Here is a 25,752-nt window from a genome sequence, read left to right on the forward strand (position 1 = left end):
CAGATAATCTGCACGTGTGTACGGGGCATAAGGACATGGATTGCTGGAACCATATCTTGCGGTCTGATGAGACCAAGACAAACTTATTTGGTTCAGATGGTGTCGAGTATGTGTGGCGGCAACCAGGTGAGGAGTACAAAGACAAGTGTGTCTTGCCTACAGTCAAGCATGGTGATGGGAGTGTCATGGTCTGGGGCTGCATGAGTGCTGCTGCCACTGGGGAGCTACAGTTCATTGAGGGAACCATGAATGCCAACGTGTACTGTGACATACTGAAGCAGAGCATGATCCCCTCCCTTCAGGGACTGGGCCACAGGGCAATATTCCAACATGATAACAACCCCAAACACACCTCCAAGACAACCACTGCCTTGCAAAAGAAGCTGAGGATTAAGGTGATCAACTAGCCAAGCATGTCTCCAGACCTAAACACTATTGAACATCTGTGAGGCATCCTCAAACGGAAGGTGGAGGAGCGCAAGGTCTCTAACATCCACCAGCTCTGTGATGTCAGCATGGAGGAGTGGAAGAGGACTCCAATGGCAACCTGTGAAGCTCTGGTAAACTCCATGCCCAAGAGGGTTAAGGCAGTGCTGGATAATAATGGTGGCCACATAAAATATTGACCATTTGGGCCCAATTTAGACTTTTTGACTTAGGGGTGTACTTGCTTTTGTTGCCAGCGGTTTAGATATTAAGCCCCCGTTCACACTGGGGCGACCTGGTCGCCTGACAGGTCGCCGTAGGTCGCCTTCCATAGAGAAGCTGTGGACCCGTTCTAATAGGAGCGACACAAGTCGCTCCGACTTAGAAAAAGGGTCCGGAGCTTCTTTGGGGCGACCCGGAGCGACCTGCATAGACTTCAATGTTATGAAGTCCGTGCCGGCCGCTCCGAGGTCGCGGTGCGAGCAGCGCGCCGCGACCTGTGAGGTCGCCCGGCGAAGTAGCGTTGCCCCAGTGTGAACGGGGCCTTATGGTTGTGTGTTAAGTTATTTTAAAGGGGACAGTACATTTACACTGTTATACAAGCTGTACACTCACTACTTTACATTGTAGCAAAGTGTCATTTCTTCAGTGTTGTCACATGAAAAGGTATAATAAAATATTTACAAAAATGTGAGGGGTGTACTCACTTTTGTGAGATACTGTATATATATATATATATATATATATATACACAGTTATATATATAGGTATATATATAGTTATATATATAGATATATATCTGCTGAGAATTACACTTTTCGGATTCCCCTGGGTTACCCTTAGCAACTGATAGCAGATACTTAGCATTGAAAGTCCGTTGCTCAATAATCAATCCAGGGGATGTTGGTTTTTGTGTTTTTATTTGGAACTGGGATAGGAGAAGGGATGAGTGGGATACTTCAACTATTAACTATCGTGAGGACAACTAGCTGTAATGTGCGGCAAGGCCGCTGCTTCACCTTGCCAATGAAGTGAAGATAGATAATGTGTTGCTGCTTGAATTACTCTTTAGGGTCTAACTTGACACCCCCTTTCTCACTTGCTGTGTGTGCTGACACCTGTCCACTGACTCTCTACTGGAGTGGTCCCCTTCCTGGGCAGACCCCCGGCAAGATTCCCGGTACTCACAGACACTGTTTTTTGCAAGATCGCTCTGCCTCCAACTCCACTAGTCAGCCTCCACTGGACTTCCTGGCTCAGCTCCACACTCCTGGCTCACAAGGCTGACTGCCTGTGACCACCATCCACAGAAGCAGAAGGAGAGACAACTGTATCATCACATATCTCAGTATGCACCACTGTTTGTGCCAACCCACTGGGATAGTTACAAAAGCGTGTGTGTCACTGGCTGGGTTTCCTCCGCTGTCCAACAGGCTCCCCTATTGGATACAGTTGGGACACTCCCTCAGCCCAGATGAATCACATTCTGGACACATGTATCAGGCCTAACTATAAATCAGGCTCCCCTGATAAGCAGATGGAGACAATAGGCTTTACCTAGCTAGCACCTACCTAGGAGGGTGCTACATACAGTACCTCACAAAAGTGATTAGACCCCTCACATTTTTGTAAATAGTTTATTATATCTTTACACTTTTCTACAATGTAAAGTAGTGATTGTACAGCTTGTATAACAGTGTAATTTTGCTGTCCCCTCAAAATAACTCAACACACAGCCATTAATGTCTAAACCGCTGGCAAAAGAAGTGAGTGCACCCCTAAGTGGAAATGTCTAAATTGGGCCCAAAGTTTCAATATATTGTGTGGCCACCATTATTTTCCAGCACTGCCTTAACCCTCTTGGGCATAGAGTTCACTAGAGCTTCACAGGTTGCCACTGGAGTCCTCTTCCACTCCTCCATGATGACATCACAGAGCTGGTGGATGTTGGAGACCTTGCACTCCTCCACCTTCCATTTGAGGATGCCCAACAGATGCTTAATAGGGTTTAGATTTGGAGACATGCTTGGCCAGTCCATCACCTTTACCCTCAGCTTCTTTAGCAAGACAGTGGTAATCTTGGAGGTGTGTTTGGGGTCGTTATCATGTTGGAATACTGCCCTGCGGCCTAGTCTCCGAAGGGAGAGGATCCTGCTCTGCTTCAGTATGTCACAGTACATGTTGGCCTTCATGGTTCCCTCAATGAACTGTACCTCCACAGTGCCGGCAGCACTCATGCAGCCCTAGACCATGACACTCCCACCACCATGCTTGACTGTAGGCAAGACACACTGGTCTTTGTACTCCTCACCTGGTTAGCGCCACACACGCTAGACACCATCTGAATCAAATAAGTTTATCTTGGTCTCATCAGACCACAGGACATGGTTCTAGTAATCCATTCATCATTCATCAGCTCCGTGATGTCGTCATGAAGAAGTGAAGGAGAACTCCAGTGGCAACCTGTGAAGCTCTGGTGAACTCCATGCCCAAGAGGGTTAAGGTAGTGCTGGAAAATAATGGTGGCCACACAAAATATTGACACTTTGGGCCCAATTTGAACATGTTCACTTAGGGGTGTACTCACTTTTGTTGCCACTTATATGCGCCCAGTGCGGCATATTTGGTGTTTCATTGGCACCTTCTCCTCTTGTCTAGGCTGTTTTCCGGCCCCCTCCATCACTTCAGCACGTCCCTCCTTCAGGACGTTGTTATGCAGGGTGGTTGCCATGCTGCTTCTTCCATCCCTCGCAGCGGTGCTTGGGGTGCTTGCGTGGCAGAGGTATATACGACCCTGTCTCCTGGCGCATGTGGCATTTGTCCTTTGATGGTGGACAGTTTATGACTTCTTTTTTGGCATGGTGAGTTTCTTCGTACTACTCTTCACTGTGAAGGTCCTTCTGCTTTACTATTTTGTATTGTGCTAGCTCATGGACATTCAATCTATGTGCAGTCTATTACAGCCTGGCTTTTGTTTAGTCTCTGTATATCTCTCCCATAGATGGTTGTCCTGCCTAGTCCTAAAGGAAAATCATAGCTCCATTTTTGGGAATATTGTCAGCTGTAGTGCTCCTACCCCACACTGCTTCATCTGGAATCCCCTATACACTCTGCTGATTTACCTTCATGAGAGTAGAGGATTATATCCTGTATCCAAATAATGGGGGGCTATATATTAGGCTCTCCAGTATTTTATACATATATAATACTATTATTTTTATTCTTAGTGCACCATACCATATATCCTAGACAATACGATCACACAGCTGCCTCTAGGTAGTGATTTTATTGTGCCCTCTCCTCCATACCTATATGGTTTATTACACTTAAGTAAGTTGCATATATGGACCACATAGCTCTAGCATTGTGTTGTAAAGTATTATTTAGCTCCTAATGGTCTTATACTATCTATTTAGCAAATTTAGATTCTTGCCCTAGCCACCTTCATTTTTATGTGTGGGGGTGTTTTGGGCCCGTTGTACCCCTGTGCCCTGCCCGGGCATCATTTGGGGTGATCTTCCGCCACATTGATCTACTGGTATGAGCATACAAATTCAATACATTTCATTATTATGTACCCTTGAAGATTAACTTGTTACATCATGTATTAATATATATGTTAGTTTATATAGTTTGCCCTATTCGTTTGTCTGGGTCCTGAAGAAGCCAAATATCTGGTTGTTTTTACTATTGTACAGTAAAGATTACATTTTTTTCTAATTTAACTTTGTCTCATGTGCTGTGCATGTGCGTATACTCGGCATTTCTAGGTAGATGGAGATTTTTTCTCCAGTTGGTACCTATCTTTTTCTCAGTTCCTAAATATGTCCTATTGTTGTCTAGCATATCGGTGTTTCTCACTTTCCTTCAATGACTTGCACGTCATGTTTTCAGGAATTTTAGTTTGAAGCGTACTTTGGTTTAAAGAAATGTGTTAAAAGCAGGACATCGAACATTTTTCTGGCAAACATTCAATGATTTTAGTTTCTGATCAACAAATAAATGTTTCTGTGCTAGGCATCTTGCAACACCCTTTCCTATGGACCGCTGTGAGTCAAATGGAAGATTCTTTTTACGAGAATGAAGAGAGGGCAGAGTTATCTCTCAGTGCAGCAAAAAACACAAATATCTCACAGTCAGGATGCATATCATGTCATATATGTCATATCTGATGACATATATTTAAACTATAGCATATGCAAGTGTAATACATATATCTATTTAGATTGCAGGAAGTTCTGTTAGCATACAGATTCTAGTAACATGATTAAAAAAAGACTTTTAAAGAAGTGCAATTAAGGTGAGAACATTTTTAATAACATAGGTACAAAAAAAAAAAAACACACAGAGAAGGTAAAACCCAGATAGTGATAATCATTCAGTTGCTTCAAATTTTTTCTAGAACTGCAAGGAAAAATCTTGTTTTTTAATTTTCTTTGATAAATATTGGATATTCAAAGATAACCCAGCTTTAAGTTCGTCATAAATGATCATAAACTTTCCAAAGTAAATATTCACTTTAAGTGAACAGTCTGTACCCCTTTAGTAAATCAATCCTCATGACTATAAAGATATTTTATAGTTCCCAACGGTCTTTCAATTTAAAGGAACTGTTCTTTATGGATCTAATCCCTTTGTTCCTCTTTCCTTCTTAGGTGTTCCTCTTATATGTAAAGTACTCTTTAAAAACATACTATTTATCTACCAAAAGTGTTATGCCACACAAAACCTTTTATTCAACCACTAAAATATAGATTTTTTTTATTTTAAAATCAAGTAAAAATGAAAAGCAGCTGGTTGAGTAATGTCAGAGGAATCAGGTCCATAGGGTAGATGGAGTTCCACTGTGCGCAAATATGCGCATGCGCAGATCAGCAACTGGCCAGGCAGATGTTCATGCTCGTGGGTAAGGGAGCGCGCATAGGCATGCGTGCATGCACAGTCGTGCAGCAGTGCACGTGCATGTGCAGCCGTACAGCATTGCACGTGCATGCCCACTCACCAATCAATGCATGCACCTGTCACTAATGCTGGCACCAGGCAGGCTATTTAAACAGGCCTTCTGTATGGACTCATTGCTGTTTGGTCTGCAGCTTCTGTGTGTTGTTCCTGATTGCGTGTGACCTCTGATCTTGATCTGGCTTATCCCTAACCTGTAATTGTCTGCTCCATACCCCTGACCCTGGCTTGTCTACTGGATTTCGCTTCTGCCTCCTGATTTTGCTTAACTGTTCCCCTGGTACCAACTTGGTTTGTGACCCTATCATCCTGCTGTCTGCTGTGTATGTCTAATCTGCCCATCCATCACCAACCCAGCTTGTCTAACCCTGCATCCTGCTCATCCAGCCTGCTACAACTGTCAGTCCAGCAAATCCTGCTTCCAGCTGCCTTCTTCAGTCTGCCAAGGTCTGTGCCAGCTCTTCTACTACCAGCCTGCTCGCTGCCACTTCCACCTGCTGACAGCTGCCGGGCAGTCTACTGGACTGATTATAGGTACTCCTATGTCACTATGCTCCTGTGGCTGCTTTCTCACTATCAGTGGCCCTCAAGCCGGAGCTGTACGAGAGTCCCTCCTCTACACATCAGGCTCACCGACCAGGTACGTGACAAGTTATCATTTTTCGTGTACTTATCCATGTAACCGAGTGCAAGGCTGGGACATGTACACCCGACATACTTTGTGCTAAAAGGTGTCACTCTCTTCTATTTCAGAAAATTGACAGTTGCAATGTTATCTAGCAACTTTATGTTTTTGGAGAATATTACTTCACAGCTGGAGAAAGGTAAGTACATTGTTCATTCTGCAGTTGAGGAAAGGTAAATTCTAATGTAAAGTGCCTTTAAATCACTTCAAGCTATGTAGAAATTAAAGCGGAGTTCCAGCCTATTTTTCAGTGCTCACTATGCTAAGGATGAATTGGGCATTTAACATTTTTTTAGGGGCTCACTTACCTTGTTTTTAGGGCTTTGTTGGTTCCACTTCCTCCTACCTCCCCCCTCTACGGCCGCCGACGCCACTTCCTGCTCTGCAGTGCGTCCTGGGAGCGGTTTGTCATCACTCCCAGGATGCAATGGGCAGTGACGTGGGTAGCCGGCTGCTCCTCTCAGAGAGGCGGCATCCAGGACGTCCTGCGCCATCTTTAAAAAGGGTATACAGGCTATTGTTGCCAGCATACCCTTTTGTCCGTGCGAGCGAGGCATACTGATTGGCTGTGTCAACACCAACCTTTATTCCTTGACTTTACTACAATTTTTGTATGTGAGTGCACTGTTGGAGACACTAATGTGGGCACTGTGGTGGATGGCACTCTGTGATTTGGGCAGCAGCACTGTGATGGCACTGTGATTGGGGCAGCAGCACTGTGATGGCACTTTGATTTGGGCAACAACACTGTGATGGCACTGTGATTGGGGGCATCAGCACTGTGATTGAGGGCAGCAGTACTGTGATTGGGGGCAGCAGCACGGTGATTGGGGGAAGTAGCACAGTGATTTGGGCAGCAGCACTGCGATTTGGGCAGCAGCACTGTGATGGCACTGTGATTGGGGCAGCAGCACTGTGATGGCACTGTGATTTGGGCAGCAGCACTGTGATGGCACTGTGATTGGGGGCAGCAGCACGGTGATTGGGGCATCAGCACTGTGATTGGGGGCAGCAGCACTGTGATTGGGGGCAGCAGAGATGGCACTGTGATTAGGGGCAGCAGCACTGTGATGGAGGCAGAACTGTGATGGGGGCAGCACTGTGTTTGGGGCAGCACTGTGAGTGGGGCAGTACTGTGATGGCACTGTGATGGTGGCAGACCTGTGATGGCGGCAGCACTGTGATGGCACTGGGATGGATGTTATACTGTGATTGAGCAGGCAAAGCACTGTGATGGCACTGTGATTGTGTCAGAACTGTGATGGATGGAAGGATGGCACACTATGATTGGGTAGCATTGTGATGGTGGGCAATGTCATGGAAGCACTTTGATGGGGGCAATGTGATGGGAGCACTGTGATTGCAGACCTGTGATAGGGGCATTTTTATGGGGGAACTGTGATGGGTGCAATTGTATTGGGGGCAATGTGATGGCAACACTTGTATGGGGGCATTTAGAGTGCAACACTGTAGTGGGGCACTTTGATTGCAATTTTTGTAAATTCCATACTTTGAATGTACTGTTTGTAAATTACAGATTTTGAAGGACAGGTATAGCACCTCACCCTACACTATTTTTACTATGCTAAAAGTTTATTTTTTGCAAAATAAATATACTGTTTTATAAGTGCATCTCTATCTCCATCAACCACACCCTATCCCCCCCCCCCCTATATTTTCCTATCTATTTTTTGTGTGTGTGTGTATATATATATATATATATATATATATATATATATATATATATATATATAATATATATATATATATATATATATATATATATATATATATTCATTTTTCAAATTTGTCTCTCTCTCATATTATTATTAATACCCCCTCCCCCCCACTCTCTCTCATTCTTACTACCCCCTCCCCTCTCAAATGCTCCCTCTCTCCTCTTCCTGTTAATTTTTATGTAAATTAATGCTATTGATATATCTTTTAATTATCATTTATTTTAATAATTATTTATTAAATTGAGTTTCTATTAGTGTTTTTATTTTTTTTATTTTTTCAGAAATGTACATATTTTATATATTTTGAATATTTATTTGTGCTAGACACTATTTTTATATTAAGCTAATTATAATATAACATCATATTTAATACTACATCTTCAACCTATTCTGTATTTTATTTTTTATGAATGCATTTGTTTTAAATTTTTATTTTATTTATTAAGACATTTATTTTGTGAGTAAAAAATGTAATATTTTGTTCTATTGTTGCTTAATGTCATCTTCAAAATATTGATGTTTCTGTTTTCTTTTTGTATCTGCTGTTTGTGCATTCTTTTGTTATTCTAAATTCTATTTTGTGTTTTATTATAAAGTAAAAAAACTTTTTTTTTTTAAAAAGTATAAAATAAATAAAAACATTCAACGTTCACATATTCTTGTTGTGTGTGACATTTTTCATGTTCTTTTCTCTATGTAGTGTAAAAGCACCCTTTGTAATGTTTGTGGATACATACCATTGTCAAATATCTCTCGTATATTATATGGATATACCCATTATTTTTACAAAAAATATATATATATATATATATCTATATCTGGAGACATACATACACAACAACTATATGTGTATATATATATATATATATATATATATATATATATATATATATATATATATGCGTGTGTATATATTATACAAACACACATTTTTACAGTTCATTCTGGTTATATATATATTTGATACAGAGAGATAGAGTATACATTACCAACAAACACTCACTATTTATTTAGTTATATATATTTTACATATACCATCAGAGAGAGTGAGTGTTTACACATATGCTTATATAAATATAGTATATATATATATATATATATATATATATATACAGTGCCTTGCGAAAGTATTCGGCCCCCTTGAACTTTGGGACCTTTTGCCACATTTCATGCTTCAAACATAAAGATATAAAACTGTAATTTTTTGTAAAGAATCAACAACAAGTGGGACACAGTCATGAAGTGGAACGAAATTTATTGGATATTTCAAACTTTTTTAACAAATAAAAAACTGAACAATTGGGCGTGCAAAATTATTCAGCCCCTTTACTTTCAGTGCAGCAAACTCTCTCCAGAAGTTCAGTGAGGATCTCTGAATGATCCAATGTTGACCTAAATGACTAATGATGATAAATAGAATCCACCTGTGTGTAATCAAGTCTCCGTATAAATGCACCTGCACTATGATAGTCTCAGAGGTCCGTTTAAAGCGCAGAGAGCATCATGAAGAACAAGGAACACACCAGGCAGGTCCAAGATACTGTTGTGGAGAAGTTTAAAGCCGGCTTTGGATACAAAAAGATTTCCCAAGCTTTAAACATCCCAAGGAGCACTGTGCAAGCGATAATATTGAAATGGAAGGAGTATCAGACCACTGCAAATCTACAAAGACCTGGCCGTCCCTCTAAACTTTCAGCTCATACAAGGAGAAGACTGATCAGAGATGCAGCCAAGAGGCCCATGATCACTCTGGATGAACTGCAGAGATCTACAGCTGAGGTGGGAGACTCTGTCCATAGGACAACAATCAGTCGTATACTGCACAAATCTGGCCTTTATGGAAGAGTGGCAAGAAGAAAGCCATTTCTTAAAGATATCCATAAAAAGTGTTGTTTAAAGTTTGCCACAAGCCACCTGGGAGACACACCAAACATGTGGAAGAAGGTGCTCTGGTCAGATGAAACCAAAATAAAACTTTTTGGCAACAATGCAAAACGTTATGTTTGGCGTAAAAGCAACACAGCTCATCACCCTGAACACACCATCCCCACTGTCAAACATGGTGGTGGCAGCATCATGGTTTGGGCCTGCTTTTCTTCAGCAGGGACAGGGAAGATGGTTAAAATTGATGGGAAGATGGATGGAGCCAAATACAGGACCATTCTAGAAGAAAACCTGATGGAGTCTGCAAAAGACCTGAGACTGGGATGGAGATTTATCTTCCAACAAGACAATGATCCAAAACATAAAACAAAATCTACAATGGAATGGTTCACAAATAAACATATCCAGGTGTTAGAATGGCCAAGTCAAAGTCTAGACCTGAATCCAATCGAGAATCTGTGGAAAGAACTGAAAACTGCTGTTCACAAACGCTCTCCATCCAACCTCACTGAGCTTGAGCTGTTTTGCAAGGAGGAATGGGCAAAAATTTCAGTCTCTCGATGTGCAAAACTGATAGAGACATACCCCAAGTGACTTACAGCTGTATTTGCAGCAAAAGGTGGCACTACAAAGTATTAACTTAAGGGGGCTGAATAATTTTGCACGCCCAATTTTTCAGTTTTTTATTTGTTAAAAAGGTTCGAAATATCCAATAAATTTCGTTCCACTTCATGATTGTGTCCCACTTGTTGTTGATTCTTCACAAAAAAATTACAGTTTTATATCTTTATGTTTGAAGCCTGAAATGTGGCAAAAGGTCGCAAAGTTCAAGGGGGCCAAATACTTTCGCAAGGCACTGTATATATATCTATATATATATATATATATATACACATTATACTGTATATATATATATATATATATATATATATATATATATATAATTGTTGTGTTTTTTTAGTCTCTATAGATATAAGAATATAGATTGTTAATAACAAAAATATAAAACTCTATCAAACTAAAAATTAAACAGATGAGCTTTGTCATTGTCAACATTTTATTCGTCAATTTAGCAATGAACATAAAGGGCATGAGAAGAAGATGACAGAATAGTGTAGTTATGTACAACATTTTTTATAAAAAAATAAGAGTAGTTTTTAAACTCAAATAGTAATGTCTGTTTATCCACACCTCTATCTATCTCTATACACATCTATCTATCTATCTATCTATCTATCTATCTATCTATCTATCTATCTATCTATCTATCTATCTATCTATCTATCTATCTATCTATCTATCTGTCTATCTGTCTATCTGTCTATCTGTCTATCTGTCTATCTGTCTATCTATCTATCTATCTATCTATCTATCTATCTATCTATCTATCTATCTATCTATCTATCTATCTATCTATCTATCTATCTATCTATCTATCTATCTATCTATCTGTCTGTCTGTCTATCTATCTATCTATCTATCTATCTATCTATCTATCTATCTATCTATCTATCTATCTATCTATCTATCTATCTATCTATCTATCTATCTATCTATCTATCTATCTATCTATCTATCTATCTGTCTATCCTAATAATGCATCTATATAGTGATAATGTGAATAAAACCAGTTTTCTTCCCACTTCAAAAGACTATAATTAAAAAGCGTTATGCAGATATTGGATTTTTAAAATAAATTTTTGGTGAAAGTGGAAACCCCAAGATCGATGGTTAGGTAAGTATCATAATGAAGATATTCAACGTCAAAAGTATCTAATACAAATGTTGTCGATTTTAAAAATGCCAAACTGCTTTGTCAACACCTGTGGTCATGGCACTGGTCGTAAAACAACACCAGCAAATATTTAATTCCATTTATTTCCAAAACAACCGGATCGCATCCAAGTGTGGTTAGCAAATGTTGGAATGGAGAAAAGCATGATTACAGAATTTAGCAAATTGATATTGGAAGACAGAAGAGGAGATAAGTTCAGAATATGTTCTGCGCATTTTGAAAGCGATTGTTTCATAATGAAAGAAACACTAAAAATGTGGAGGCCTAATGCTGTCCCAATCCTTTTTCAACCAACAACTGACATCAAAGTGGCTGATGACAGCTGGGAAAAAAGACTAGCCAAAAGGAGAAGATCGGAAGACACCAGCGGTGAAGCATCCACATCGTTACCAGTCAACACAGCTGAGTGTACATGTGCTTGTCATCGCTCCATCGCTCAGAAAATAACACACAGTACTGATGCAAGTACGCAAACTGGTGACTTCGATTTGCATTCAGAAAAATCAGAGGAGAGCTATTTTAAAATAGCTAATGAGCAAAGCATAGGTCTTGATCATTCTTATTCTAAAGAATTTCCCTCTGGTTTGCAGCCTCAACATGAGTCCACACCTCTAAAAAAAAGGGTTATTTCCATTTGTATCACACAGGAATGTCCCTGTCCAATCTTCTATGGACAGTGAAGGTTTTTTAATACCTTCTCCTTCGTTGAACATTCCTTCAACACCTCTACATTTGTTGCATGATAATGAGTCAGGGAGTGATTCACCCTTTGAAAGCTTGATAAAGGTAAAAAAAGAAAATTGAAATATGAAGAAGATTCAAGCTTTCATGTCTCTGACTGTGAAACGCCAGAAAATTGGATACAAGTTTGGAGGGTAATGATTTTTTGGAAATGCAACAAGATACATGTGAAGATCCAATAAAATGAATCAAGGAAAACAAGTTCATTGTCTTTGAAAGTTGCCTTGATAAGATTTTACTGACAATGAGATGTCCGCAACAACTTTGCTTGTCACGCATCACAAAATTGGAAAAACAATATTTTGGAAGCATGGTAGTTGTTTATTCAACTTGCCAAGTAAACCATTGGTCCAAGCTGTGGCAAAGTCAGCCAAAGATTAAGCTTCTTGTCGCTGGGAACATCATAATTGCTGGATCATTAGTTCTCTCTGGATCAAGTTTTCCCTAATTTAAAGAGTTATGCGATTTTGCGGGAATTACGATGTTCGGCAAATCCTCTTTTCACCAAAGTCAGCAACGGGTTATTTTTCCAGCTATCGACCTACACTGGCAAAAAGAACAGCAAGATGTTCGGAACATGTTACACGACAAACCGTTGTTCCTGGTGGGCGACGGACAATGTGATGGCCCAGGATTTTTGGCAAAGTATTGCACGTATATGTTTATGGACCGAGTTTCCAAAAAAATTGTGGATATGGAAGTTGTGCAGGTCACTCAGAGCACTCCCTCTGTGGCCATGGAGAAATTAGGTCTTCAGAAATGCTTGGACCAAATTCTTGACGCACAATTGGAAGTGAATTTTATTGGCACAGATCACCATACTGGAATTCGGAAACTGTTAAGCAGTCCACAGTATCAACCAATAATTCATCAATTTGACATCTGGCACTATGTGAAAAATACCAAAAGAAAAATGTTACAAATAACCAAAAAAAAAAGCATACCGACCAATAACACTTTGGATTGGGCCGATTCTGAATCATTTTTATTGGTGCAGTCGTATGTGCAAAGAAGATGAGGATATATTTCTAATCAGATAGGAGTTAATAATGCATCATGTAATAAATGAACACATTTGGAAAGTTGGAGATGAAGAATATGCGCGTCTACATGATGACATAAGTGCTAAAAAAGAAAATGTGGAATGGCTAATAAAGAACAGCCCAACCTATGACGCCCTGTCTGCAATAGTGAATGATTCCCAAATCAAGAAGGACATACCGCATCTTACTTATTTTTGCCAGACCGGTGCCCTGGAGGCCTCCCATAGTACCCTGTTCCCCCGAAAGTAAGATATCCCCCGAAAATAAGACCCACTTACAGTTTTGTCTCTCGCTGATATATATTATGCATCCCCCCGAAAATAAGACCTCCCCGATAAAAAAGTCCTCCCCGAACATAAGGTCTCCCCTATAATAAGGCCCCCCGAAGCTACCGTAGCTCTGGACAGTAGTGGCGGGTGCCGTCGTGCAGCTCACTGTTGGCCGCAGTGCAGCCGGAGCAGACAGGAAGCGCGAGGTCTCTTTTAATCAGAGAGCCCGCGCTGTCGCCAGGACAAGCTGCCGCCTGCTGCTCGCTCTGCCCTGACGGAGTCTGGCTGACTCACAATTAGACAGTGAGTCACGCGGGGCAGGAGTCGGGCACATTGTGTGGACACACAGGGGTGACTGAGGTAGGGGGAAAATACCTGATAAAGGGGTGGGGTGGATGTCTGGTGAAGGTGTCCACTGGCACAGGGGTGGGGGAGGGGGATCACTTAAAATGACACAAGAGGATCAGAGGGGGCAATCAAAATGACACAGGAGGATCAGAAAGGGGGGGGAATCAAAATGACACTGGATGATCAGAAGGGGGGGAGGGAATCAAAATGACACAGGAGGATGTAATTTGCTGGTTTGTGATGACAACTACTACCGTATCGTATACAGGTAATACGTTTCCTTTTTTTTTTGTTCAACAATAAATGTGTACTGTATTCTTCTTCATGGAAAATTAAGACATCCCCTGAAAATAAGACCTAGTGCATCTTTGGGAGCAAAAGTTAATATAAGACACTTTTATTGTGCAAGAAATGAATCAGCGCTAATAGAATGGAATCTCAAAAGCTCTAAAAATGCATCATGCCATAAAATCCTGAATAAAAACGTATGGATGAAATAAGAACAGTAACATTTTAAACTTGCGTAATCTCTGGTAAGCCTGGGACATATAAGACCAAATGTCCCCTCAACAATTGGAGTAAAGTATAAAAACAGTCAAACTATCGCATCATGTGATCAAGGTCGCAAAAAATGTATGTCTGCCTCCAATCCAAGGCAAATGATCACTAAACCAATCCAAAACAAATAATCACTAAAATGGTATCAGAAGATTATGAATAAAAATATGTATGGGTGATGAATCGGCGTGTTTCAATATTGTAAGTGCATATATATATATATATATACATATATGTGTGTGTATACAGTATATATACACACATGCACCACTATCTATCTACACACCACTATCTATCCACACAACACTATCTATCCACACACCGCTATCTATCCACACACCGCTATCTATCCACACACCACTATCTATCCACACACCACTATCTATCCACACAACATTATCTATATATCTATATACACACACACACCCCTATTAATACAAACAATTAGATAAATATGTACATCTTGGGATCAAGTTTTGCAAAATTTAAATAGTTTTACAATTTTGCTGGAATTGCAATGTTAGGCTAGTCCTCTTTTCAGCAAAGTCAGCAAACCGAGAAGTTTTCTCTCAGTTCACTTCTCTGCATTTCTCCTGGAAAAATAGTGTCCTCTGACACCCTATTTATGAAGCACAGAAATTCACTTCTCACTGGGCAAACAGAGTTGAATTTTTTCCAGCAAAAAAACCCTAGATCTGTGTAAAAGTGAATGTGATGCCTATACTCTTATGAGACTTAGCGAGATTACAGTGCAAGAAATGTTTTTTGTATGTTATTTGTAATAACAAAAAAATGTATTTGAAAAATAAATTCATTTTTTATTATTACTCAAAAGCCATGTCTGAGACTTCACAGTCATTAGAATACAAGAACCCTACATAAGAAGCATTAGGATCAGGAAAAGCATTTCGTACTGCATTCACAGCACAAGATGGGATGACTCTTCGATTTCCCTTTCCCAAGTAGCCATATGTCCACGCAATGAAAGTTCTGTAAGCCGTCTTACATAGCCTTCTAAAAAAAAATATATAAACATAAAATTTTGTTAGAAAAAAAACATAAAAATCATATAGCAAATATTTTTTTATGAACAGTAGAAGAAGTGCATAAACTATGCAAGTACAAAAAAACATTAAAAAAAATGATAAAGCACAAAAAACAAAGAAAAAAAAAACAAAGAAGGTTTTCTTTAATTTATAGAGACATTAAAAATATATTGTTGAAGTTATGAAAAATTACTTTTGTTAGCTGATATTTAAATAGGTTAGCGTAATAAATTGGATTTTTAATCTATACCTGTTGTTTTCAGGATCAACAGGAGGGGGACCTTCTAGATGCAGGCTGATGCTGTGGACTTTCTCATTTTCTTGGTTGGTGCAAAAATTCTGGAAGCTTTCGCACTGGGTTATGCACTTTGCACTCTCTGGTATGCTGCCCTCCACCTCGTTGATTTCCTGGCAGCACAACGATTCAACAGGAGTCGCCATGGGAATGCATTTCCCACACTTGCACCATTTGGTATTTCAAAGGCGAAATGTGTCACCATCCTCTTGACTTTCTGAAGATGGCTGCAAGCAAATGTTCTTTGAAGGATTCGAAGGGAATGCTGGATCATTTTCAAGCTCAGGATATTCGGTCCATATTTCCTCTAGCAACATCTTTCTCTGTAATTGAGAGGAAAAAAAAATATATAAAATTTCAAATTTCGGCTAATAAAGCCATGTAATTTAGTTTATCATCGTTTACAATTGATAGGTTTGGAATGGCAAAGGTTTATTTGTCAATAATTTGCCTGTTCATTTATTTTGAAATTTTCTTAATTAAAAAAAGTTATTTAAAAAATTGGCTCTAACCAATCATTTACTTTGAATGTAATAAGACAAAAACGTACAGCTCCTAGTCCATAAATATATATTTTTTGTAATGCTTACTCTCTCCTCCCATGTAGACTTGCTGTAACTGCTGACAGAGGGTGTTTCACCTTCCATTTCAGAAAATCTAGGATTAGCCTAAAAAAAAAAAAAAATATATACAATTTTAATATGAAATAAAAATTTTTCATTACAAAAATGATATGAATTTTTAACAAAAACTCTGTGCTACAGGAAATGTATGGCCACACTTTTATGTATTGCACTTGTCATGCAAAAGTGTAACTCAACATATTACGGAATAAGACGGAGCCCTGCATGTCACTTGGCACTGTCACCTGCCACCAAATGCTGCTTTGCACTTGCTACAATACTTGGCTCTAGTTTCAGATTGGGACTTGTCACGTCACTAGCACTGCTGATGGGTACTACTGCCACGTAATGTTGATGGGTACTGCTGGTGGGTTTTGTTGATGGGTACTGCTGGCTGGTACTGCTGGAGGGTAATGCTGGCGGGTAACGCTGGCTCTTCTGAGATTGGAGTGGCGCTCCATTCCACAGGCAGACAGCAGCGCTCGGATGGTGGGTCAGGATCACGCAGTCTGTGTTTACCAACCTGCCATCCCAGAGCCTCCTAGTGATACCAGCTCTAGACTTGTTAGGGGGGGAGTTACCAAGTTGCTAATACAAAGTACAGCCATGTAATTTTTGCCTATACTAATCTGTGCAATTACATACTGTTTCAAAAGTTACACACATTATACGTTAGTTTAGTGAATTTAAAAAGTTACTTACCATTTAGTTCCGCAATAAATCTCTTTTAACAAACTATTAAGAAAAAAAAAGAAAAAAAAATGTAATATATCTTCAAAATCTATATATCTAAATCTATATCTATATCTATGTCAATATCTATATCTATACATACATACATACATACAGTATCTCACAGAAGTGAGTACACCCCTCACATTTTTGTAAATATTTTATTATATCTTTTCATGTGACAACACTGAAGAAATGACACTTTGCTACCATGTAAAGTAGTGAGTGTACAGCTTGTATAACAGTGTAAATTTGCTGTCCCCTCAAAATAACTCAACACACAGCCATTAATGTCTAAACCGCTGGCAACAAAAGTGAGTACACCCCTAAGTGAAATGTCCAAATTGGGCCCAAAGTGTTAATATTTTGTGTGGCCACCATTATTTCCCAGCACTGCCTTAACCCTCTTGGGCATGGAGTTCACCAGAGCCTCACAGGTTGCCACTAGAGTCCTCTTCCACTCCTCCATGACGACATCACGGACCTGGTCGATGTTAGAGACCTTGCGCTCCTCCACCTTCCATTTGAGGATGCCCCACAGATGCTCAATAGGGTTTAGGTCTGAAAACATGCTTGGCCAGTCCATCACCTTTACCTTCAGCTTCTTTAGCAAGGCAGTGGTCGTCTTGGAGGTATGTTTGGGGTCGTTATGTTGTAATACTGCCTTGCAGCCCAGTCTCCAAAGGTAGGGGATCATGCTCTGCTTCAGTAGGTCACAGTACATGTTGGCATTCATGGTTCCCTCAATGAACTGTAGCTCCCAGTGCCGGCAGCACTCATGCAACTCCAGACCACGACACTCCCACCACCATGCTTGACTGTAGGCAAGACACACTTGTCTTTGTACTCCTCACCTGGTTACTGCCACACACGCTTGACACCATCTGAACCAAATAAGTTTATCTTGGTCTCAGACCACAGGACATGGTTCCAGTAATCCACGTCCTTAGTCTGCTTGTCTTCAGCAAACTGTTTGTGAGCTTTCTTGTGCATCATCTTTAGAAAAGGCTTCCTTCTGGGTCGACAGCCATGCAGACCAATCTGATGCAGTGTGCAGTGAATGGTCAGAGCAATGACAGGCTGCCCCCACCCCCTCCCCACCCTTTCAAACTCTGCAGCAATGCTGGCAGTACTCATACGTCTATTTCTGGATATTTCTGGACCTTGTAACGCTAACGAGTCACATGACACAAGACCTTTGAAAACGTCATCTGTGATAAAACGACATTAGGTCACGGCGTGCTGACGTCACTTCCTACAGCGTTCCTACGAGTGCGGATGTGCAGAGCCGTCCGGCCGGCGGCTAGTACGAGCGTTTATCATCTGTCTGCATGTGAGTTTATTACTTTTATTTATATTAAACATATTACGGTTTAAACTATGGCAGTTTTATGTTTTTATTCACTTGGGACCAACCACCATTGAGCTTCTAAGGGGATTCAATACTCACCTTTTGAGTTAACTGAGCCGGAGTTTGATCTGTTTCCTGTGTTCCTGTGGGGATTCTGAGGTCCATCCATCCATGATATCCAATACCTACTAATTATCTGCATTTGGTAAGAGGCTTGGAGATGTTGGTGTGCCGGATCTTTGGGGTGGAATTCATTTACTCTATTAAGACTGTTTTGCACTCAGTCTGGTAAGGGACTGATATATCAGTGGTGGACAATATCTGGTGTTTTCCTCCTCCTGGTGAAGAACTCCTCCTTATTTTTCCTGGCCTTTGGCTCTTTATTATCATGTATTGCTACTAATACATTTACCTCTGGTAAGCAGTATCAATGTTGGTGGTGGATTCGTACACTCTTTTTTCACTACTATTCCAGTTTAATACACTACTGGTGATTCACTAATTATCAGCACTTAATATTTATTTGTGGGATTTTACGCTATGGCGTTTTTCTATTTTTTATGATTTCATATATCCAAAATCCAGAGGTTTATCTGAGGATATCTACCAATTCACCTAGTTTGCCGATGTGGATTCTGGGCCTTTGAAATTTCACGTTCGGGTAAGCGCACTACCTAGAGGGAATTTGGACTGACAACATTTTTCTTCGATTTCACAACATTCATATTGTTTAACATTGGACAATATTGATCATTCTTTGGATTTTAATTAGTTCTATCTCATTTAGCGCGATTTTTGTTATATTTGAATCCACGTCCTTAGTCTGCTTGTCTTCAGCAAACTGTTTCTGAGCTTTCTTGTGCATCATCTTTAGAAAAGGCTTCCTTCTGGGTCGACAGCCATGCAGACCAATTTGATGCAGTGTGCAGCCAATGGTCTGAGCAATGACAGGCTGCCCCCCCCCCCACCCTTTCAACCTCTGCAGCAATGCTGGCAGTACTCATACGTCTATTTCTGGATATGACGCCGAGCACGTACACTCACCTTCTTTGGTCAACCATGGTGAGGCCTGTTCTGTGTGGAGCCTGTCCCAGTAAACCTCTGTATGGTCTTGGCCACCGTGCTGCAGCTCAGTTTCAGGGTCTTAGCAATCTTTTTTTTCAGATCCTCAGAGAGTTCTTTGCCATGAGGTGCCATGTTGAACTTCCAGTGACCAGTATGAGAGAGTGAGAGCGATAAAACCAAATTTAACACACCTGCTCCCCATTCACACCTGAGACCTTGTAACACTAACGAGTCACGAGGGAAAATGGCTAATTGGGCCAAATTTGGACATTTTCACTTAGGGGTGTACTCACTTTTGTTGCCAGCGGTTTAGACATTAATGGCTGCGTGTTGAGTTATTTTGAGGGGACAGCAAATTTACACTGTTATACAAGCTGTATACTCACTACTTTACATTGTAGCAAAGTGTAATTTCTTCAGTGTTATCACATGAAAAGATATAATAAAATATTTACAAAAATGTGAGGGGTGTACTCACTTTTGTGAGATACTGTACATACATACACACAAACATACTCAAATCACAGTGCCATCACAGTGATTTAATGACCCATCACACTGCTGCCCCAATCACAGTGCTGACCCAATCACGGTGCCCTCACAGTGCTGCTGCCCAAATCACAGTGCTGCTGCCCCCAATCACAGTGCCATCACAGTGCTGCCCCATCACAGTGTGACATCCATCCATCCATCCATCCACAGTGCCACTATCACAGTGCTGCCCCAATCCCAGTGCCATCACATTGCTTCTGCCCCCAATCACAGTGCTGCTGCCCAAATCACAGTGCCGCTGCCCCCAATCACAGTGCCATCACAGTGCTGCCCCATCACAGTGTGACATCCATCCATCCATCCACAGTGCCACTATCACAGTGCTGCCCCATCACAGTGCTGACCCAATTTACAGTGCCATCACAGTGCTGCTGCCCCCAATCACAGTGCTGCTGCCCCCAATCACGTGCTGCTGCCCCCAATCAAAGTGCTGCTGCCCTCAATCAAAGTGCTGCTGCCCCCAATCATAGTGCAATCACAGTGTTGCCCCATCACAGTGTCACATCCATCCATCCATCTACTGTGCCACTATCACAGTGCTGCCTCAATCACAGTGCTAACCCAATCACAGTGCCATCACAGTGCTGCTGCCCAAATCACAGTGCTGCTGCCCCCAATCACCGTGCTGCTGCCCTCAATCACAGTGCCATCACAGTGCTGCCCCATCACAGTGTCACATCTATCCATCCATCCATCCATCCATCCATCCATCCATCCACAGTGCCACTATCACAGTGCTGCCCCAATCACAGTGCTGCCCCAATCACAGTGCCATCACAGTGCTGCTGCCCCAATCACAGTGCTGCTGCCCCCAATCACAGTGTTACTGCTGCCCCCAATCACTGTGCTGCTGCTCCCAATCACAGTGCTGCTGCCCAAACTCACAGTGCCATCACAGTGCTGCTGCCCCCAATCAAAGTGCCCCATCAGCCATCCAAGAGCTTTCCTACTGTAATAGGTTAGGTGGCGTTTTGTGTGTGTCTCTCTCTCTCTCTCTCTGCTCCTCTCTGCTCCACGTGCATTGTCTTCCGGGAGGCGGGGAAGGGTTTTATAGGGGGAGCAATTTCCTCCGATGCTGCCTTCCCTATGGAAACCTGTACTATGCCGATCGCATAGTATTGCACATGTGCGAGATTACAAGGTGAATTCTGGGTAGCCAGAATGAACTGTAATCAGGAAAAAGGAAACCAACGATAACACTGCTGCTTGAGATGCCCACATCCAAGATGGATGCGCTCATTCAGCGTTTTTAAAAGTAAGATTTTCACTACAATCATGCACTGTATACTGATAAATATGAGAATAGCGGTTATGTAAAGTGCGATGGAGTAGTATTAATGGGGAAATCTTTTTAGCAGGAACGTTTCCAATCACAGTGTTCCCAGCTGCTTCCTTACTGTGACTGGGCCAAACGTGAGACCTACATCTAAAGAGTATTCATTTAACACCCAAGCCAGCTCTCTGCATCCATAAGACACAGAAAGCACGGCTCAGCTCAGACCCCCCCCCCCCCCCACTTGGCTGTGATTGACAGCAGCACCCGTGAGAGCTTCAGGTCTCATGCCCCTTGCTGGATTGGGATTGGGCTTAGGTAAGTATTAGGGGGGCTGAGGGGGGAGATGTACACTGACCTTCAGCCTTTACAACCACCCTAATGCCAGTTTGGGAAAGCTGTTGGTTTTGCAGCTGCTCTAATTCCAGCTCGTGGAATCATCTCTTCCTGGGCCTGTGCTACAGAACAGTTGCAGGTACCCAGCCTCCATTATTTTTCCCAGAAGGCCATCTTTGCCCTCCACCAGTATGTGGAATGCAAACAGACAGCAGGAAGCAGAGAAGGAATACAAGAAGGAGTAGGGTTAGAGTACTTGGGGAAAGGAAGAGGAGGCAATGGGGCAGGTTTGAAATAGGGCCTTTTACTATAAAATTCAAATAAATATAAGGCAGCACATACAGTAGCTTCCTTAAAATAGCATTTAAACAATTAATTGTATTCTTGTCTTGAATAGCAAAAGATTCAAATCTATTTTGCTGGTAGATCAAACAAGCCGCTGGCAAAAAACTATCCAATGAAATTGTAGGTAACGTGCAAGATTAGGTTTGCCGCGTTAACAATCAAAAAAATGTAACATGACAACATTTAAAAATATAAAACAAATGTGTCAAAAAGTGAGTCCCATGTGATAAAACAGCCCATTTTAACACAACATGAAAGTTCCAAATATGAAGATTCCAATTCTTTTTATATGCCCAGCAAGTTTGTCCAATATATGAATATTGATGACAAGCCAAAAAGTGAATCACCCAAGTGCGCCTCCACCATAAGGTAAAAAGTGGCTTCTTACCAGAAATGATGGGCTCTTAACCACTTGCCGACCGCCGCAAGTACATATACTGCGGCGGTCAGCCCCCCCCTGGGCAAAGTGACGTATCGGTACGTCACTCGCCCGCAAGCCAATAGGGGGAGAGCGCGCGCCGCCGGAGGCGCGCTCCCGCCCCGCTCGTTCACTTCCATTCCCGCATGAGTGACCGTCAGCTCCGATGTCCGCTGGTCACTCGCGATCTCCCGCTGGAGAGGGAGAAAGGCAGGCAGCTAATGTAAACAAAGCCGCCTGTCATTCTCCCTGGTGTAACAGCAGAGATCATACAATCCTGCTATGTAGGATCGTACGTCTCTGTGGTTACATCAAAAGCCACGCCCCTTTACAGTTAGAAGCACGCCCCTAGGGACACACTTAACCCCTGGATCTCTAATAAAGTTAACCCCTTCCCTGCCAGTGTCATTTTTACAGTAACAGTGCATATTTATGTCACTGGTACCCCCAAAAGTGTCAAAAATGTCAGTCAAGGGTCTGATCTGTCCACGGCAAAGTCACAGTCCCGCAAAAAAAATCGCAGATCGCCGCCATTACTAGTTAAAAAAAATAAAAATAAAAATGACATAAATCTTTCCCGTAGTAAACGCAATAACTTTTGCGCAAACCAATGAAAATATGCTTATTGCGATTTTTTTCACCAAAAATATGTAGCAGAAAACAAATTGGCCTAAAATGTAAAAAAATTGTGATTTTTACTTTTTTTTTGGGGAATTTCATATAAAAAAAAATGTGAAAAATATTGTTATTTTTTCAAAATTGTCGCTCTTTTTTTGTTTATAGCGCAAAAAGTAAAAATCGCACAGGTGATCAAATACCACCAAAAGAAAGCTCTGATTGTGGGAAAAAAAGGACATCAATTTCATTTGGGTACAGCATCGCACAACCACGCAATTGTCCGTTAAAGACATGCAGTGCCGAATCGCCAAATAGGCCCTGGTCTTTGAGCAGCCAAATCCTCCGGGGCTTAAGTGGTTAATCAAGAAGAGTCAAAAGCGCTTGTGTGAATGAAATATCACTTGAGATGGAAACCTTCACTCCTTTCCTCCTCTCTAATTAGAGCAATATCACAAGCAATGGTGGGAATTGTCCCATCATATCATGCAGAGAAAATGAATCAAAGATATCCACATAGCGTGAAACTGTATGGTAAATTTATTAAAAGCAAAGAGTACTAACTACTCACAATATGAATCATAAAAGCAAGTATGTAAAAATACCGATCCCAGGATCCAATCCAAGCACCTTGTGGTTTCAGCGTGCATGTTGACAAAATTGCTGTCATTGGGGCATGAAAGGCAAGCGTGTCACCACGCCTTTATATTAAATCCAAAGGCCATCAAAATTAAGCCTCTTATCAATTATCAATTATAAGATGGCCACACAAATGTTTATATAGATGGCCAAGCCTCACCGTCATATTATAATGGCCATATTCTGAATAAATAAACCAGAACTTGGGTTGTTGATATAAAAAGAGAACCAAATTGTTCTATAAAACAAAAAAAATTGTTATATAAAATGTATACCATAAAAATAAACTGGGAAAGTTACGGAAAAAAAAAAATTAACTTCGATCAGTGCAATTCTATAGGCTGATACAAAAATCTTAACGAAGGAGTGACAATCTTTAAAATATATAGGGCTGGAACTCCACCAACATAATAATAAGACATTCTAAGTATTCTATTCACTTGTATCGATGTTTGGTTTATATAAAACATATCTTATTTATAGACCTTATATAAACCAAGGAATTCAAAAAATGTATACAAAAATTAAATTTTGAAGAATAAAATTATAAATAAATAAAACAAAAATTCATCATACTACATATAAGGGAGAAATAGATTAAGCATTACTGATAATAGAATTTATTTCCCATTCGACATTCATGCCGTATGGGGTAAAAGATCTCAGCTCATGAATCCACCAGGTCTCCATTTGTGAGACCCCTCTTTTGGTTGATTCCCCTCTCCATGTTGCTACATATATATACAGTGGGTACGGAAAGTATTCAGACCCCCTTAAATTTTTCACTCTTTGTTATATTGCAGCCATTTGCTAAAATCATTTAAGTTCATTCTTCTTTCTCATGAATGTACACATAGCACCCCATACTGACAGAAAAACACAGAATTGTTGACATTGTTGCAGATTTATTAAAAAAGAAAAACTGAAATATCACATGGTCCTAAGTATTCAGACCCTTTGCTCAGTATTTAGTAGAAGCCCCCTTTTGATCTAATACAGCCAGGAGTCTTTTTGGGAAAGATGCAACAAGTCTTTCACACCTGGATTTGGGCATCATCTGCCATTCCTCCTTGCAGATCCTCTCCAGTTCTGTCAGGTTGGATGGTAAACGTTGGTGGACAGCCATTTTTAGGTCTCTCCAGGGATGCTCAATTGGGTTTAAGTCAGGGCTCTGGCTGGACCATTCAAGAACAGTCACGGAGTTGTTGTGAAGCCACTCCTTCGTTATTTTAGCTGTGTGCTTAGGGTCATTGTCTTGTTGGAAGGTAAACCTTCGGCCCAGTCTGAGGTCCAGAGCACTCTGGAGAAGGTTTTTGTCCAGGATATCCCTGTACTTGGCCGCATTCATCTTTCCCTCAATTGCAACCAGTCGTCCTGTCCCTGCAGCTGAAAAACACCCCCACAGCATGATGCTGCCACCACCATGCTTCACTGTTGGGACTGTATTGGACAGGTTATGAGCAGTGCCTGGTTTTCTGCACACATACCGCTTAGAATTAAGGCCAAAAAGTTCTATTTTGGTCTCATCAGACCAGAGAATCTAATTTCTCACCATCTTGGAGTCCTTCAGGTGTTTTTTAGCAAACTCCATGCGGGCTTTCATGTGTCTTACACTGAAGAGAGGCTTCCATCGGGCCACTCTGCCATAAAGCCCAGACTGGTGGAGGACTGCAGTGTTGGTTGACTTTCTACAACTTTCTCCCATCTCCTGACTGCATCTCTGGAGCTCAGCCACAGTGATCTTTGGGTTCTTCTTTACCTCTCTCACCAAGGCTCTTCTCCCCCGATAGCTCAGTTTGGCCGGACGGCCAGCTCTAGGAAGGTTTCTGGTCGTCCCAAACGTCTTCCATTTGAGGATTATGGAGGCCACTGTGCTCTTAGGAACCTTAAGTGCAGCAGAAATCTTTTTGTAACCTTGGCCAGATCTGTGCCTTGCCACAATTCTGTCTCTGAGCTCTTCAGGCAGTTCCTTTGACCTCATGATTCTCATTTGCTCTGACATGCATTGTGATCTG

The sequence above is a fragment of the Pelophylax lessonae genome (assembly GCF_965119305.1).
Source record: "Pelophylax lessonae genome assembly, chromosome: 3".
Taxonomy (NCBI): Eukaryota; Metazoa; Chordata; class Amphibia; order Anura; family Ranidae; genus Pelophylax; species Pelophylax lessonae.